Source organism: Varroa destructor, unplaced genomic scaffold (genome assembly GCF_002443255.2).
Source record: "Varroa destructor unplaced genomic scaffold, Vdes_3.0 BEIS01000002.1, whole genome shotgun sequence".
Lineage (NCBI taxonomy): Eukaryota > Metazoa > Arthropoda > Arachnida > Mesostigmata > Varroidae > Varroa > Varroa destructor.
In genome coordinates, this window is record NW_019211455.1 from 60,176,096 (window position 1) to 60,193,756 (window position 17,661).

Below are 17,661 nucleotides of genomic sequence, written 5' to 3' on the forward strand. Positions count from 1 at the left end.
ACGAATCTACATACATAAACTACAAAAGACATTAAAGAAATCATTTATGATGGAGTGAGCTCCGAACACATCGCATAAAGTGCGTACAAATTATTTCTTGTAATCTTTTCTCCTGTTGTAGAACCCTTGGGCTATTTAATGACCTGTCCCTTCGCTTTGTCGTATCCTAGCTACACAAATAATGACGATGTCAACGCTATAAATTGCGTAATTACATTCACAGTGTACAGTTAAATATAGACATATGAGTTCGTTAAGATGTCAATAAATGATGAGCATCTAAGCTATCTACTTTACAGCAATCCAGGGTAACTCACAAATTGTTTAGCGCATGATGCCTCCTGAAAAATGCTTACAAAACTTCCGCCCTAGTTACGGCAACTATTTCTGTGCCTCATTATAATGATTGTTAATAAATAGAATACAACGTGGCTCGAAATCCCACTGATTTTCTCAGGTGGACCATAGTTTTGTATCCAATTAGCAAGTTAGAATTAAATTCTTAAGTTTTATATAAAACTACGAATTTTTTGGTCTTAAACGTATTAAAAAAACCGGTGATTATGCAAAATCATCGACAACCCATGGAATAAACAAATCTTTCAAATCTAGTACTAAACTTTTCTACAGCAGTTATGTAACTTGTGTGCAATATTTTTTTTAAATAAGAAATTAGCAGGCTCAGGCTACATATTAACGGGGATAATAAGAATTAGAGATCTGAGATCACGCAATGTTTTTTTTCTGATTTGACCAATATCATGTCTAGTGATAGTTAAATTTTGTAAACAAAGAAGATGCTTTGTGAGTTCAGCTGTGGGTTATGTTGTCGCGTTGTAGATTTTAACTGCCTCGGTAATTAGCTGGAAAGGCAAACCTACTTAATTTCGAGCTGACACCCAAGGTTATTCAGCTTCTTTCTATCAATCCAGAGCAAATACTGTTACTGTTATCTACAGCATCACAGATAGTGACCGGCTTAAGATCTCGGTTCTGGCAAGTTGTAAATTCTAAATTCGTTTCAAATTGTTTTTTTCTAACACATTAGCCCAAGTAAAAACAATCTTCTTTCCAATGTTTCCTACAAACAATAGGAATCCTGGAATAAAACCGATATCCGCTTATTAGCAAACAACTTAAATCTAAAAGCTTACAAGGCACTTTAGAGCACTTTGGCATAATGCTTATATATTGGACTAAACTTACTGAAACATGTTAAGTTTAAGCATTAGCGATTCTATATCTTCAATCATGCAAACAACTTTAAAGGATACAGAAACAATAAAAGTCGAAAATAATAATCGGTCAAATTTCAAAAATACTAGAAAGGTCTTTTTAGGCTGCTGATGTCGAGTAAATCTTGTGATCCATGAAAATATTTTACCGTAAGTTTGGAAAACCAACGTACAGATCCGAGCTGATTCGCGTAAACACCTACAATTTGCAATAAAGCATAATCTATGGAAAGCGTTAATAAATGTAAAGAGATATCTAAATGTAAAGTTCTTCAAAACGTTTAGCGACTCTGTCATTTCTTGAAATAAATTCATCACGGGAGGCGCATAGTAGAAGATGGCGACCCGATACCTACAGAAACAGCTTTCATTTACATAGTTTATCGTTACGTCGGCATACAAGCACTATCAATGCTGACCGAGAAACGACCCTTCGCGGTCAACCCGTCGTTGGCTCGTTACTTTCCAAGCTAAAGTATTGCCTCGTCCGCGAGCAAGTCGCGGTAATTTCATTATTACTGCGGTGACAGCGCACCAGCTGCTGGCCGTAATAACTGTCTACAGCGCATGTTATCCATGGCAGTTGCAGTACTAGCTTCACTTGTTGTGCCTGGCAAATAGAAAATCGTAATGGCTACAGGTGGTTGCTGCTGTTTTTCACCTGGTGTACTTTAAGAAAGAAAATGGTTTTCGAACACTTCATCTATTGGCGGCAACATTACTTGAAGGCGATTGTGTGGAAACGATCGGTTGTATTGACTACTTTGTGTCATAAGATTGTCTAAGGATTTAAACGTTGAGTGGGGTTAACGGTAAATTTACAAATGGCTACAGCTGACTAGTATAAGCCTAGTCTCATAAGGTAAACGTTTAAATCTCTGTTTTAATAAAAAAATTTAACGCTTACGTTCTTGCCTTTGTATACGTAAACTAAAAAGAAATAGTATCTTAAGAATAAACAAGAGTTCAACTTTAGACCTAAGAAAATACGCATCGTGTGTTGCTATGATGGGAAATATGATTATCATTACGGAAAGGGAGATTATCATTACGGAATGAGATGTGATCGAAGGTTTTTTTGTGATCACCGGCAAAACTAGTCACATGGCTTGCACCCTTTTAATAGTAATCTAGGATTGAAAAACATGTACAATAGCAGAATGATCTGATTATGCACAACTATTAGCTACAATAAGACGTTGTGATTAACGGGGAGAAGTGGACTTATAGTTGGTTAAATCAGTAATCTGCAGCTGATAAAAACAGGTTGACAATAAGAGGCAAGCGAACTCAAACAATGCTTGTTTGAAGTATGAACTTATTCTTCCTGTCTGAAACTCATTTTTAGGACTGTTTTGGTTTCCCTCTCTTGCGTTGCTAAAGAACACACTCATTTCAAATAAATCTACTATTAACTAATATAACATTATTTACAGCGACAATCAGTTTTTGATCGCGCTGTAAATATGTGTTTGCTAGTCAAAAGAGCAAAGGGTATATAAACGCACAAACAAAGTTCCCGTCGACTCACTACCAGGAATTGTAGTTATCGGTGGAAACAGAAATTAATTAACCCTGTTGATTTTGTTGCAGAGTTTAACAGCGTGGTTACACAGAAATAGTTCCTGAAGCTTTTTGGAGCGTATCGTTGACTTGTGGTTAATCATTCGGTTGCTTTTGCTTAGCTAAAGATCATCTCAGCTCCATTTCTTTTTGGGAATGTTTACGCGTTTGTGGCCGACAGCAGCGTCCTATGAAAGACTTCACCATCAATTTCGCCTGCGAGAACCGAGTGTGTGCGTGTGTAATGGTGTCGTATATTCCTTGTACAATGTGGCCGTTTTCCTCTTTCCAGTTTTTATTGCCTTTCTGTGTTGTGCTGTTTCTACCAGTGTTATCTTTTCCCTCTAGTGAACTAACGATCACTAACATTCGTCGGAACGTTCGTGTGTGTGAGATTATTACTTTCTCTTCCATTTCACCGTTGTTCAGTAGCATCTATAATCTTAATTCAATTTCACCGTTACTTACTATTTCCTGCCTATTGACGCTATTATTAGGCTCTCAAGAGAAATCGGAAACTGCTTTCAACGTCTCTTCGCTGATTCATTGACCGAATTCCACAAGCGATCTGAACAGATATCAGGTCCAGTGGACGTTTACGTGGAGCCGGAGCTGTAATATTTGGTAACGCTGGGGTAGCTTCAGCTGGTCAATAAATGTTGTTCCTTTCTTTTTAAAACAGAGGTCTTTTCAAAAATGTTCAAAAAGGAGTTCTTGCCTCGCATAAAAAACGTAACATGAAAAGTAAAATCCTCTTTTCTTTTGAATATTGAATAATTATGGATCCACCGATTCAATATGTGCAGCGATAATGGGTGATTCCTATGGAATTGAATGGAACTGTGAGTATAAGCGGTTAACTGTGCCAAACTGATTCTAAAATACATAATAGCTAATGTTGTTAGTTGATTAAGAATTTCGAACTATGATAGCTATCGAACTCTTTAATTGCTTTGTTTGACAGTCACTTCTTAATACTAACAGTAGATCTTGACTAACTTGAAAATAAGCAATAAATCGAGTTGTAACAAAAAAATAGGTTATCGTCTAATTAGTGAGATAAGAAAGAGAACTGAAATCGCAGAAATCTACAATTTACCATACCTTTCTATAAAACCTATAATATTTGGCACATGATAGAGCTTCTTTTTGTGTTGGCTAGATAGAAACTTTTTGTTTTCTAGGTGAATCATATAGTCATCTAAAAAACAAAAAAGAAAGATTGGTAAAAATCATATTAAAACTAAATTATATGCTCACTGGTATATAGCGGCAAGCGCAACTTCAAGCATTAATAGATTCGTTTCAGAATGTTTCGTGTTTCATATTTATTACTTCCTTGCTATGCTACGCTACCGGCCTCTGCTGATAATAACTGACTTAATTTATTACATTATTGACATGAAATGGCATTTACCATATTCAGTAAGAAGAGATTAATTAATTCGTTGGTATATATTTATTTCATTGTAATTATTTACATATAGTGGCGTTCTTGTTCTTAATACCGCTGCGGTGCTTAGGCCAGAGTGATCAAGAGTGTTATTAGTTTTCGAAGCTTGCTTTTCGGTTGCCACGAAATTATTTTGTGCCGTGATGGGCGACATCGACGAACCTCGGAATAATATTTCCTTGCGAAGAGTGAGAGTGCGTTCGTTCGATGAAGCAAATCAGATTCTAAGTAAGATTTATTGTCAGTAGTTTGCAGGACTTATATTTGATTTTCACCTGCATCTAGCCGACATGGACGTTAGTCTAGATGATTCCTAAATTACGTCGTTAGCAAATTGTCCAAAAGTGTGACGGCGAAATACAGCGGTATAATCGTGATGAAATTGGGCATATGTATGAACACGAAAATAAAGCGTATAAATTAAGCGACCGATGTTCCCGTCGTATATTTTTTGACGAGTAGAGGATCCACCAGCTATTGCGCTAGTTACTAATTACTTTCTCTAACGGTGCACAAAACGATATTGATAAGCAAACACGAAATACCCCAATAAGTAAAAGAATTGGCAAGAACGCGGTGTATTTTGCTATGGTAATGCAAGGAGCATTGTACGTCAAGAACATCGCTCGACCAAAACTCAGTATTCGTTTCGTACTATATGAAAACGTTATATCTACATAGTAATAACAATAATCGGAGATACAAACGACATTTTACAATAACGCTTGCTATTTGCATCAGTTGACCTAAAATGATAAATTGGCAGACAGATGAATCGATTACGAGCAACCCTTTAGTTGGGCTAAATGAATGGTGATTGATGAGGTAGCTCAAAAAGAATGTTTCCGATAAAACAGATACACTCAACAAGACACTTAGACGAAACACCAAGTGCTGGAGATTCCATACAGGCCCATTAGATTCTCACTAATCTTTGCAAAGGTGTGTGTCAAACAATTTCAGCGTCGGCAGCTCCAATTTACAAGTAACCTAGCCTTTAATGGCAATGTTACTTGAGCTGCTAAGCTATTGACCACTTGGCAGCGATGGTGAGAAAATGGGTTTATGATTGCCAGCAACGCCAGCCTACGGATTCTGACGAATAATGCGCTTACTGAGCTTATTATGTACAATATTGAACGAGTACACCTTATGATAGTAATAACTAGTTGGACTAATAGGAGACCAGCCGCAGAGCGCAGTATCACGGAATAGTTACTATAGTCACTCATGCATGGCCTCGTATTATTCCGCTGGGTACAACATGCGTGTGGCAGGCCTTTGCTGAATACAAACTTGAGCATATTACTGGACTTTGACTGTCTTGGCAATGGGGACGCCATTTCCATTAGCGTCAATAACTTTGGTTGAACTAGTTCCGGGCGCTTTCTTATTGTAGGTCTTCATGTAGAAGTTGAAGAAGAGCACAAAGAAAAGTGACGCCTCAAAGATTGTAATATAACCGAAATAAGGTGGGAATCCACAATCGTAGAAAACTGGAATTGAGCCGTGGATGATGAGTGATATGAACTGTGTCATCTGCATTTGGGTCAGGTAACGTTTCCACCAGAGGTACTTTTGCAAGCCAAATGCTGCCATAGCGTAGTATGCGTACATAATACAATGTATCACACAGTTGATAAGTGGAAAAAAAGCATTTTGCCCGGTGGCTCCAAAATTCACTCCTAACCAAACAGAGCAAGCCACGAGGGAATGATGAATCACATGGAGTACAGAAATATGGGAGAATTTCTTGGTCAGCACGAAAAACACGGTATCCATGAGTTCAAGGATTTTCAAGCACATATACCACCAGCCGATTGTAATAATGGTCATTTGCTTAGGGTCCGAGCCATAGTTCGCCGCTTCGCAAAACCACGAGTAGCCACCTCCTAAATAAGTGTAACTTCCTCCGTAGACGAAGAACCAGCCATTAGCAAGCACCATGAATATGTTATAAGCAATAATCCAGTGCTTAATTTGATACGGCTTGCGGTCGCGCATGTAGTTCGGTCCCCAGATTTTCACGAAGTACACATAGCTAGACACAAGCGATAAAATAGGTAGTGGTGAACTCATCAGTGGCCACTTTTCCACACGAGGATCCGTGTTTTCCATGATGCCGCGATAGGCCCATTGGAGCTGATCCACAATTATCGGCATCTTGACCAACTGACCGCAACGTCGTCTAGGTATAACTACCCGCCTGCAAAAAACGGAAACGGAAAAGCTAAGCACTGAGCACTCTCACTATCATCGCAACACATCATATATTATTATCCATACCCGATAGTGATATTATTAAGTTTATATATAAAGTGATGTCAAACATAGCTAACTAAATTTAAGTGAACAACTATCCGTTCGATTTAGCTTATCACTGAGGTGAAACAAAAAATCCATATGTTCAAGCGTATTTTACACAAAGATCAACAACCGTATCCACATGCTTATGCTAATTAGACAGTACCATTGTCAGTTTCAGTGAATCCGAAAAGAACGAATAACCAGTTATAAAATGACTTAAATGACTGGAACGGGACCGTAGACCCTATTTTACAGCTCCGTTTATATTATGATGATACGTTAAGACGACTTTTGGTTCCATTCACGACACCTGCCTTAAATTCAGCTGATTTGCGCGTCAGCTAATCCTTCGTAAACTTGTTCACAGAACCTGGGCCAATTCTGTTAGGCGCTCACTTTCTACATCAGTTGAGCGCTTGCACCATTCAGTTTTGCTCTAATCTTCTGCACGGCTTCCAACAACTCGACCGACGACTGCCGCGCTCCACTGCAGCGGTTGACGTTTAAGTACCGTTGGTGAGGGAAGTTGGTTTGCAACAAGAGAAGACTGATCTGCACCAGAAGCGTGAAGGCAGAAGGCGGTCGCAGGCGAGGGTTTGGACCAGCAGGAAACACGGCGAAACGACGAACACTAAACAAGATCTTAGATTCGCGACGTTGCTGATGCTGCTGCCGCAGCGGCTGCTGCAGCATGATTGAGCCAGTAAAAACACTCAACACTCCCATACTGGTTGAGAGAAGTCTGATAGATCGACACAGACATACACACATATGCCTCATACACTTGTATTAGTTAGTCATAAAAAAGTTGCCGGTACTTCATATGTTTGCCAAAATCTGTGCTGAGCAACGGCTTCATGGCGCTGTTGGGTGGTAAGGCTTCATTTGCTTGATGACGGTCGGAAACTGAATAGACCTGACTGGATGTCGCAAATATACTTTTTGACATTTGTTTCACTTGAAAACCTCAACGAAATATGTGGCCAGCGTAAGCATTAGCCCGGAAAAGCTCCCTAAGTGTTGGTTCTCATCAAGACATAATCAACTATCGCAATTGACGTCATCATGCTACACGTACGCATTCACGTGTATTTTGCTTCGATGACACATTGTTATAAAAAAAAAGCCACAATAGGCCAAAAATTGACTTAAATAGTCATTTGATATATGGTTTTTTGAGCAAGTGAACACTTTACGGAAGAACTTCATTTCGGATGCCTTTATTTTTCTCAACGGAGAATGCATAATACAAAATTCATGTACAAAATTAGACATACGTGCTTTGTAAAGCTGCAAAGTAGTTTTCCTGCTAATAAGGTCGGGAAAAAGCAATCATCTTTACAAATTAAGTTTGACGTGTAAACATTGAATTCTTCCATATATGAGCGGTTCTATGGCGCATAAAGGTCTTCATTAATACGCACAGATACCTATTACGATTACAACTATATTTTTTTTTTATTCGAACGCAGAAGATATTGTTGTCGAACACAAATAGCATCAACCAACAGTGTGACACCATTTCCTGAACATTTCGAGTCCTACACTCAGTACTACTGTTAAACACTGCTTCAGATGGCTGGTTACCCACCACGAAGCAAAGTCTGTTTATGCTTGGCTTCGAACCTACAGCACATCATGTATCCTATGTTTTGTAGGCAAACTTCTGAGTTATAGTAAACATTATTTAAGTTAATATAATATGCTTTGATAAACTCAATAGGTCGAAAATAAAACACCTGGCCGAGTCTATTATTTGTGTTATTTGAATTATTGATTCAGTACTCTGTGTATTAGAAACTATATATTTGCGACATGTAGTTGTAGTGTTTAAGTTAAATGATCCTGAGTTGTACGGGATAAGAACAGCAGTAGCCCAAAAAAGGATCAATGCGATTACAGTTGAGCTTTGTGAGCTATTAGGATAACCTTAATCACCATTTAATGATCTTCTTTGGGCGTGAAGTGTATACGTAGAAGAAGAATAATGATAATTAAAAATGTAGGCCATGGTAGAAGTTACTAAAAATAACACTACTCTTTAAAACGTTTGCTCGAAAACAGTACAAACCCTTTTCTCTAGGCTATTTCAAGACCCCAACGATGATGACACTCTTTTTCAGCTCAGACAAACATCCGCACCACACGATTCTACCAAAAACACCTATTACACGTAGTAAACAGTACTTTAACTCAAAGCTGTGCAGGGGATTCAACGAAGTGCGGATTTGATAGGTGACTTTATCCTCTCCAACAAGCAACCCCTCAAACTCGTAGCCGTAGCTTTAGATAGCGTAGTTGATGCACCAGTAATAAGGCCTCATAGCGTTTTTCTCTCGCTTAACCACGGTCGCCGACTGATTCAATCTACGATAAGCTGCTTTCGACAGAGAGTTGAAATCATTTTTCTTCTTCGTCCAGTTTGTCCCATTTTATGCTTAAATTACCTTCCTTAGGAGTTCAGTGCTCTTTCAGACCACTGAACCCTTTGAGGTGACTGGGCTCTTCGGGAGTTGGCGAGATCGGTACAGACCGACACGTGAGCAAAGGGGCGTCTCGTTTATCTAGGATGTCTCATAAACCTACATACATCAGTGTGATACGTTAAAGATTTTCATAGTAAAGCGCTAAATATCCAACGCCAAATATAGCTTGAAATGAATAAGCGATAGATACATAACATTCGTAAAATGAATTTTTTGACAGCCATTTTCGATCCACATCGCATACTATTAAGCTGTAGAAATAATGGTCAAAACTTTTAATAGATAGCTCACAAGATACAATCTTTGTGAGCATATTTATTGTGTTTTTAAATGCATCAATGCCATGTATGAAAACATACACAAATACGGGTATAACATAAGATTGACATTTCTATGGTTCAATCCGAAATCACAGGTTAATGCCTTGACAGGTCCTGTGATTGAGTTGCTTTAAAGACAATATTTGGAGTTTTTTACGTACGAGTTTGCTTTTATTTCTGCCAATAGAATTCACACAGTCACAGTTGGCTTTGCAGGTTTCGCGTGGCTACTGTACGCTTTCAAAGATTTGCCATGCTGTGTAGTTTGCAGATTCTAATTTTTAATCCCAAAAAAAGGCTTGTTTTTCCACAAAAGAAATTTACATAACTGGCAATATGAAATAACCCGTTTGTTGCCTTTGAACCTCATATCCTCTGGGACGAGATAAATTAGGCATGACCTGTTTGAGGAAACCCTACTGGCTTCATGGAGTGATAATAGGTTTATTTATAAAGAGCGTCGTTTCTAAATACGCTTTAGAAAATCTATACCATTTCGTTCACTATCAATCTATATACATCACATCTAGTGACAAAATGTTGTACATGTATAAGGTATGGAGGCTGTTCTAAACATTGTTCAAAAAAAGGATATAAAAAAAAACATGTGATGCACCTTTCGAATACCTACATGAGCGTAACTCCGTAGAGGATGTCTCTCAGGAATATATAAAATAATTTGTCAAGTTCGTAACACTATTTATTTTGAATTTTTGACTGACGGATTCTTTATGCTGCTACTCAATGTGTCATAGATTAGCTCGAAACTTATTTACAGTGATGAGTTTACATAGAATTATTTCATAAGACACTTAGAGTTAGCGATAATATAACCTACTATTTTTATTTTAGGTGGTCTCTAAAAAATGTTATATTTATCTGACTTTATCAACGATGTGAAACTGTAGTCAGTGCTTAGACCCTTTGACCAGTCAATTTGTAATACGCATTGCATTTTAAAAGATTAAGGCAGCTTTTGTGTTTTGGTTTTACAGTGTGTTTTGACTTGTATCAATTAGTTTGATGGTTCAATGTAATTCTTATTTCAAATGAGAAACTGTTGACGTACAAGCCATGATAGTTGGTAGTCTAAACTGGTTTATACGATTTTATCAGTGCTTTTTGTAGCATTGTTTTATATTACGTTTGCACATTAGGCTTTAGATTACGCTAGATTTAGATTTTCAGTACCGACAACAATAATCTGTCTTTCAACACTATTCGAAAAACCTGTAAACCTATTCTTGGCTGCAAGGATACAAATATTTGCTTATAAACAATTATTAAATATTAAAAAAATATATAGATCTTAAATTAAAAAGTTATATTTAGAACATTCGATGTCAGAAAGAGACGATTCTAAAAAAGCGCGCTACCTCCTGTACGTCCGTACTGGTGCATAAAAGGTGCGATGTATAATGACAGTGATGTCATGGTTGTCTACTGGATATTTTATTGCTCTAAAAACAGTCAGTTGTTCGTTATTTAACGACTGTTTATAACCGTGGACTCCGATTTTCTGAGTTTATAAACAATGCATGTATATAGTACGTAAACACATAATTTTTTTTGTTCTAAAAATAATTGGGACCAAAGAAAAGCACCCTTAAAATTTTTGAATGTTGCAGTAATACCTGATGCTTATATCATAAACAGAAGTGGGTTTCAATTAAAAAAAAAACACTAATGTGTGTAGATGTTGTGGTTTAATTTTCTTACCGTTATTTCTCTAAGAGTAGGCCGCGGTGTTTTGCGGAGCGTTACTCGATGTTTCTGGTCTGTGACTCGCTCTTGGTTAGCTGCCACGATGGGTATGAGAGGAACTATAATGTCCCAGCCAATGTGTACCTAAATACAGACATAATGCAGTCTGCGTTAGTGCTCTTTGAGATGCAGTATATTCAATTTGCGTTTAACATACTTGGGAACTACAAATTGTGATGGCCACAAAATATGGATTGTGTTCTTCACAGTGTCATTGTACGTCTGTCATATATTAATAAATAATACAGTTTTAGAAATATCGGTAATTGCTACTACAGTAATTTCAATATGATACAAATGTGATAAGCTCAGTTCTTACAAATGTGGTAGTTTTACCACACTGTATGTATTTAACATGTAAAAAACTTAATTATTTAGCCGAACAGGTCATCCAAAGATTTCGTAGTTTTGATCTGCTCAATATGTTTTTGAAATCAGTTTTGATGGAGCTGTGAAAAGGAACTATACGATACTAATACATGCCTAATTGAATTTTATTAATTTACGTAAGCTATATCCATTTGACTTCTCATCTTTGCTACACTCAAATAAACTATTGAATTTACGAACAACATATTTAGCTACAAAAAGTAGATTCAGGACTTTTCGTAATCCTACCTTAAATGAGTGCTTTGTAGCTAATGACAAACAAACGACAATTTTGAAAATGTGCTAGCAACAACCATAATGGAAGGACGTTATTGTTTACTACAGTTAGCATGCGTTGTTGGTCTTTCTCATTTTCAATACGGTTACACCTTTTCCACCAGAATAATACACGCTCTTTAGACTTTGAAAATGTCAAAATTCGTTATGAAACAGAGAGAGGTTATTAGATAAAAGTTTACGTTGTTTCATTCGGCTTTCAGCTAAGTTAAGGATGATCTCGTGTGACAGAGGTAGTTGATAATAGTACGATGCACTTTTTTCTCATTGCTCATAGCCGTCTGACTTTTTAAAACTCACTAATCTGTTTAAATATTAAGTGGGCACCGACAATTTTTAAGAGCATATCACATACTCTTTCTCACATAATCACTCCTCGCGAAATTTCGGCTTAAAAAGACTACATTTTTCAGAACGTTATTTATCATATAGAACGTAATGACAGCAACAGTGCAAGCAATAGATCAAGTCAATCTAAATTGGTCATAATAGGGAAAAAATGGTCATAATTACATTCAAGCATAATGTTATATACCCCATGTGTAGAAGACCTTAATTCGCATACGTCCGTTAATGTAATCTCACAAATCCCTTTATTTCAAATGAGGGGAAAGCAAATGAATGGGCAGATTTATAAATTCGACGATTGGCTACGTATCTATAGCGCATGTTTGAACTAGATCAAATATCAGGTTCCTAAAGGAGGACATTAATTTCAGATTATTCGGTACACTCCTTAAATTATTTAAACCGCAAGCACCCCTTTTTTAGGTCACTATGCCAATTAAGTTGTGCGAGTTGTAACCAGTAATCGGGTCAATAATCAAAGGACAAGAATACATTTTCAGAAGAGACGTAGATAAACAATTAACAATACTGGCTTTCATAATATAATTTTTTTAGGTTTTGATATTCTTGGAGCTATGACGTGCGAAACAATGACTTGATTTTTCGCTTCTTTGAAGTCTCAGGGGATATATTTAAAAGTGTATACTTCTGCCTGTGAAAATGTTAAGGCTAGAAAACTCATCAATTTAATAAATCGTCATGTTCTCTTATATTTATATGCTATATTTAATATCCAATAATTTCCATTATTGCAAATACTGTCGTATAAGTAAAATATGAACCTTATGAGCGACGTAGTAGCTTGGTGTTAGTTTCTGATTTGTTTGTAATGAAAATTTCCGAAAGCCTTGCGCAAACACTGTTCATTAGTGCATCTTTCGCTAGCAAAAGTAGTTTTTTTTTAATTTTGAAATTCAGAATGTCTGTCCCAAGAGTCTCTCTTAAAATCGGGTCTTTTTTTGCTTTAATTACTTGCAGAACGTAGATTTGTTAACCATGCGGATGATTCAGGTACTAAAACTGTTCAGTAGCGTGCAGAGTATTATCGTCAGTATCTATTGTTCTGTAGTTCTATCTAATCAGCAGTATCTACTAATTTCGGCGTAGTTTTTTTTAAAGTGTATTTCGGTGTGTATTAGGCATTTTTCAATCGATTAATTTTGTACTATTTATGCGGTCAAAACTGTTCTATATCGGAAAATACAGTTGAAACTGTTCGCTTTTGGGGAAAACTAGTAAATCTTGGGCTGCATTCTTGCAAAATCTAAGTGGCCGTTTCCGTACAAATGGGTAGTCGTTTGAGGCATATACTTTATTTGGATGCATTTTGCTATGAGATTATTTAGTAACTTGACTTACAGAACTTATTTTCCTATAGTGCTCAGCTTTTGTACCGTTGTTTTTAAATTTGTAGATACGGTAAAGTGTGACTTTACTTGGTATTCGTGAAAGTATAAGGACGTTATTCAGTAACTTAATGGTTATGGATAGTCTCTAACAAAATCGATTGCAAAGTGGTTAAATCGTGCCGCTTTTTGTTATAGAATCTTTCTAATAGAACTAATAGTTTTCTCATCGAAGAACGGTTCATTCGACTCCTGTTGTATCAATGTATGCTGCGACTCTTCCACTTGTTTGATCAATAGCAGACGCTCACTATGATGGGCGAAATCTTGAAGATGTTTTTGGGAATAGGACACAACACCTCAGTCATGGTGAGTTTGGTAATATCTGGTGTCGAAAATCTAAAAGCTGTTATTAAAGATAGTCTAACATTTACAGCCATTTTATTTTCTTACCAATTTACGCTTGCGCTAGTCTCCTTTGTTTTCCACGTATTTTTTCCTAGATTAGCATGCGATTTGATGCTTACGAAAATCAATCTGTTATTATCATTTGAGCGATGTCGGTAATGGGGGTGTACCGGTCATTCACTTAGTCTAGTTTTATTTATTTCTTGAAATCTCGTTTTTCCAAGCGTGTAAACTATTTTCCTCATCAACTAAGGTTTTTTTTTTGTATTAATCCTACAGGCTGCAAGTGTGTTTCAGCATTGACCGGATGTGGTGAATGATAGCGTATTGCGCGATTGACCATCATTTTACATGGAATCAAAAATCGCATTTAGGATGTAACCTTATGGTTACTGTAGTTAGCGGCATCCACTCTTCGTATATACCTTGACACATGTGCGTGCATTCTTAAGTCCGGGCAGTATAAATATTCGACTTTATTAATCCTTCTATCATAAAAAATTTGAGTCAGTCTGTCTGTCTTTGAGGACCGACAGGTGCAACTCAGCTATAGGGAAGACATCTCAAGATGTTCAAAGGAGCCAGTATTAAAAAAGTTAAAAATTTAAAGTATTGGGTGCTGTAAAGCATCTAAGGAGTGAGTCGTATAGATTATGAGTGTTGTAGAACTATTAGATATACGTGACACGATGAGAACGATAAATTTAATCGACCATAATACTGAAATATTATAGTCGATTATATTCATTTATCATAGCCAGTAGACAATAGTCTGGACTGACATATTTTGTTATGAATGAGTTAGCTGCTACTTTAACTGTCTTGTCGTGCAACAATTAAGAAAGCGATGACAAAAATCAATTTCGTAAAGAGCTTTAATGTGAATGCTTTCGCGTGCTAGATTTTGGCAGGTGCGGACTTGAATATGATTTGCCTGAGGTTTATACATAATTTCTTATGCTGTACTGATCGTTTCTAGATTCGTCGCTTACTCATTGCCAAGCAATATTATCTTTGAATAGATTTTTATATTTTATACATCTAAAGCCTGTTATCTTTTGTCCAGATTGCAATATTAAGCATCTCCACACCTGTCTACTGTTACTAGCCTCCTGTACGAGTAAACTCGTAGAGTATAGGAAAGAGAGGTAACGAAAAATTTACACTTCTAAGACTAAAACTTATTAAGAAGTAGTATGCAAAAAAAAATTGGTCGACGGTTTTCTCACATAACCCATTAAAAGAGGAAAGAAAGATACGGGATGTAAAAGGTTTTATTCTATATATTGATCTTCAGACGCAGAGTAGAAATATCATTGTAAGAAAATGTAAAATCGATCAAAATAGAGAACATACTTTTTTTTTTATTGAGATAAGCCAAACCCTTGTTTACGCAATACTTATCGCGTCTAGCAAAAAAGTCATTTGAACGACCCTGATGAATTACAATCGAACGTAATACGTATAAATAATAAATAGAAAAAAAAAAGAAAAATAGGAGAAGTTGTCACCCACGGCGACTAAGAGTTTAAATTTAGAAAGAGTAAGACTTTATAGCATTATAAATATTACTATCTAAAAAAAAAACGATTTTATAAAACCTAAATCTACTTGTTGCTAATGTTACATATTAGTGAAAGCATTTCACGTGCAGATAGCGGTTACTGACTCCATTTATTCTATCTTCAACATGAACTTTGAATGACATGAGTAGTCTAGATTTAATTTGTTCAGGTAGGTCCTTCTCTGGTATAGGAAACATGCGTAAACCTAAGTGCATTGAAGGTTTGAAATAATGATGGCGAGGACCCGCAGATGTTTCTATACATGGTATTACAACTCAACACAAAAACAGGGTTACACATTTACATCTTTAAATTGAGTTTTAGCGCCTCACGTTCTATAAAGCAACCATTGGAATAGGGCTTTTAGGTAGGTGTATACATATGCTCATAATTTATTTTGAATTTGTATATGGTACGTTATTCTTGTGGATGTATTTGTTCAGTAACCAAACTCTATTCATCAATTATTAGTCATTTGCAGTGATCACTTTGCGCACAATTTTTGAACTGTTGAATATTTAACTACTTTTACTTACGCTAAATATGTTCGGAAAAAGCTAGCATTTGATTGATCGAATTTGATTTTTATATTTTCATTCCATTAACTTCTAGTTTGTTCTGTATGCATATCATGAGTTCTGCATCGTTATTTGTTCTGTGTGTTCCAGATATTTCGCTCTTTGAGCCAAATTGGACAAAATTACAACAAAATTAGGACAAAGAAAGTAACTAAAATTTTTTATTTTAATCGATCGTGATTACTTGAAACATAATTAACAATTATAGATTGCTAATCATTTTTTTATTCAGGGCATAATGTTGCTGTTGTTTTTTTTGCCACTGCTATGGTTGCTGGCTCACAATAAAGAAGGCAACGGTTGTAAGAAACGATTACTAACTTTAAGCGTAGGTTTATTCAAACAAGTTTTGACACGATCTTCTACAACCAGTTACGAAAAGGTCTAGCCTTTTCTATATATATATATATATATATATGGGGCTCGTATAGTGGTGGGAGGTACTTCGGTTAACGTTAGAAAATATGCTGGTAACAGTTATTGGAATAAGTTCGATTCCACAACGATGACGTCACGACACGATTTTATCAAAATGGTGTGCATGATGGTAACATGCTAAGTTAATTGTTATTACCAGCCTCTTGGCGTGCTTCACCTATGTATTATTATTATGTTTTATTCCGACGTGTATTTCAGTTTTTATAGCTTGCACAATAGTACATATAGGCATTTACACTATTGGCGTGACGTTTCAGGTATGACACTATAGTGCACAAAAAAGGTATTCTATAGAATAAAGCCATGAACTAGTTACAAGTCATTTAGGATAATTTTCCCATTGAAAATAATGGTAATTTTTGTTGTTTTAATGACATCATTGTTAATTAACACTTTCTAATAATCACTATCCATACATCTTTTGTGGATATGAATCATTATTAATCTCATAATCTTTTCTCATTTTCTCAGTTATAAACCTACATCTGTCCATTCTGTATATATGGGTATTAACTTTATTAACGTAGCAGCTTTTTCACGTCAGCGCTTTCTAGATAACCTTAACATACTTTAGCTTATTTGATTTACGCTAAGTAACTTGTTCAAGCTATACTACGCTAGTATAAAGTTCCTCGCTAATTTATTCTCTTTATTTCACTTTGAAATAGTCAGTCAGTTAACTTGTATCTACAAATTTGTTCGAATCTATGCCCTATTTTATCATGATGCACATGGGACATGGACATAGGCCACATGCGCAGCAGGCGTAGATCGCAGTACCCATATGCCATTATATCATTTTATAGTTGTGTGTATATATATTTTGTAATAATAATAATTGATGAAAGAGCCATTGATGATATCGGATTACGCGAAAAAGCTGCTCAGCTTAAACATCGTGTTGAAACTAGACGAGATTTGTTACCGCCAACGCTCGAATATTGTAAAATCACGAGGGGATAGCTAAAGCTGTGAAGAGATACTTCGGCTCGTTTTCGGTACGAATGACTGATTTTCAATTATTAGATTTTTGTTTTCGATTCTATCCAAAAATAAGATACTGTGACACAGTAAAACACATTGAACACATATTGAATGTCCCCCGCGAATTTGCTCACGGGAGACAACAAAGTGTTTCACTAAACAGCACTTTGTAAATGTTACCTTAATCTTTAATATATATA

The 17,661-nt window shown here is 36.2% G+C and overlaps 1 protein-coding gene and 1 pseudogene across 2 annotated transcripts in view; both read right to left on the reverse strand.

Moving 5' to 3' along the window:
* Positions 1–4,238: 4,238 nt before the first annotated feature.
* LOC111245104 (very long chain fatty acid elongase AAEL008004 pseudogene) lies at positions 4,239–7,199 on the reverse strand (annotated as a pseudogene). Its single transcript, XR_015320298.1, has 2 exons — positions 6,873–7,199; positions 4,239–6,457 (listed from the first exon to the last, which is right to left on the reverse strand). The product of XR_015320298.1 is annotated as a very long chain fatty acid elongase AAEL008004 pseudogene (transcript).
* Positions 7,200–7,442: 243 nt separating this feature from the next.
* Positions 7,443–17,661, reverse strand: part of LOC111243997 (tetraspanin-8-like) — a 38,737-nt gene continuing 28,518 nt past the window's right edge. Inside the window, exons 7-8 of the transcript XR_015320300.1 lie at positions 11,084–11,212; positions 7,443–9,140 (exon numbers count right to left, since the gene is read on the reverse strand). The gene's annotated coding sequence lies outside the window, so the exon portion shown is untranslated. The remainder of the gene's footprint in view (positions 9,141–11,083; positions 11,213–17,661) is intronic.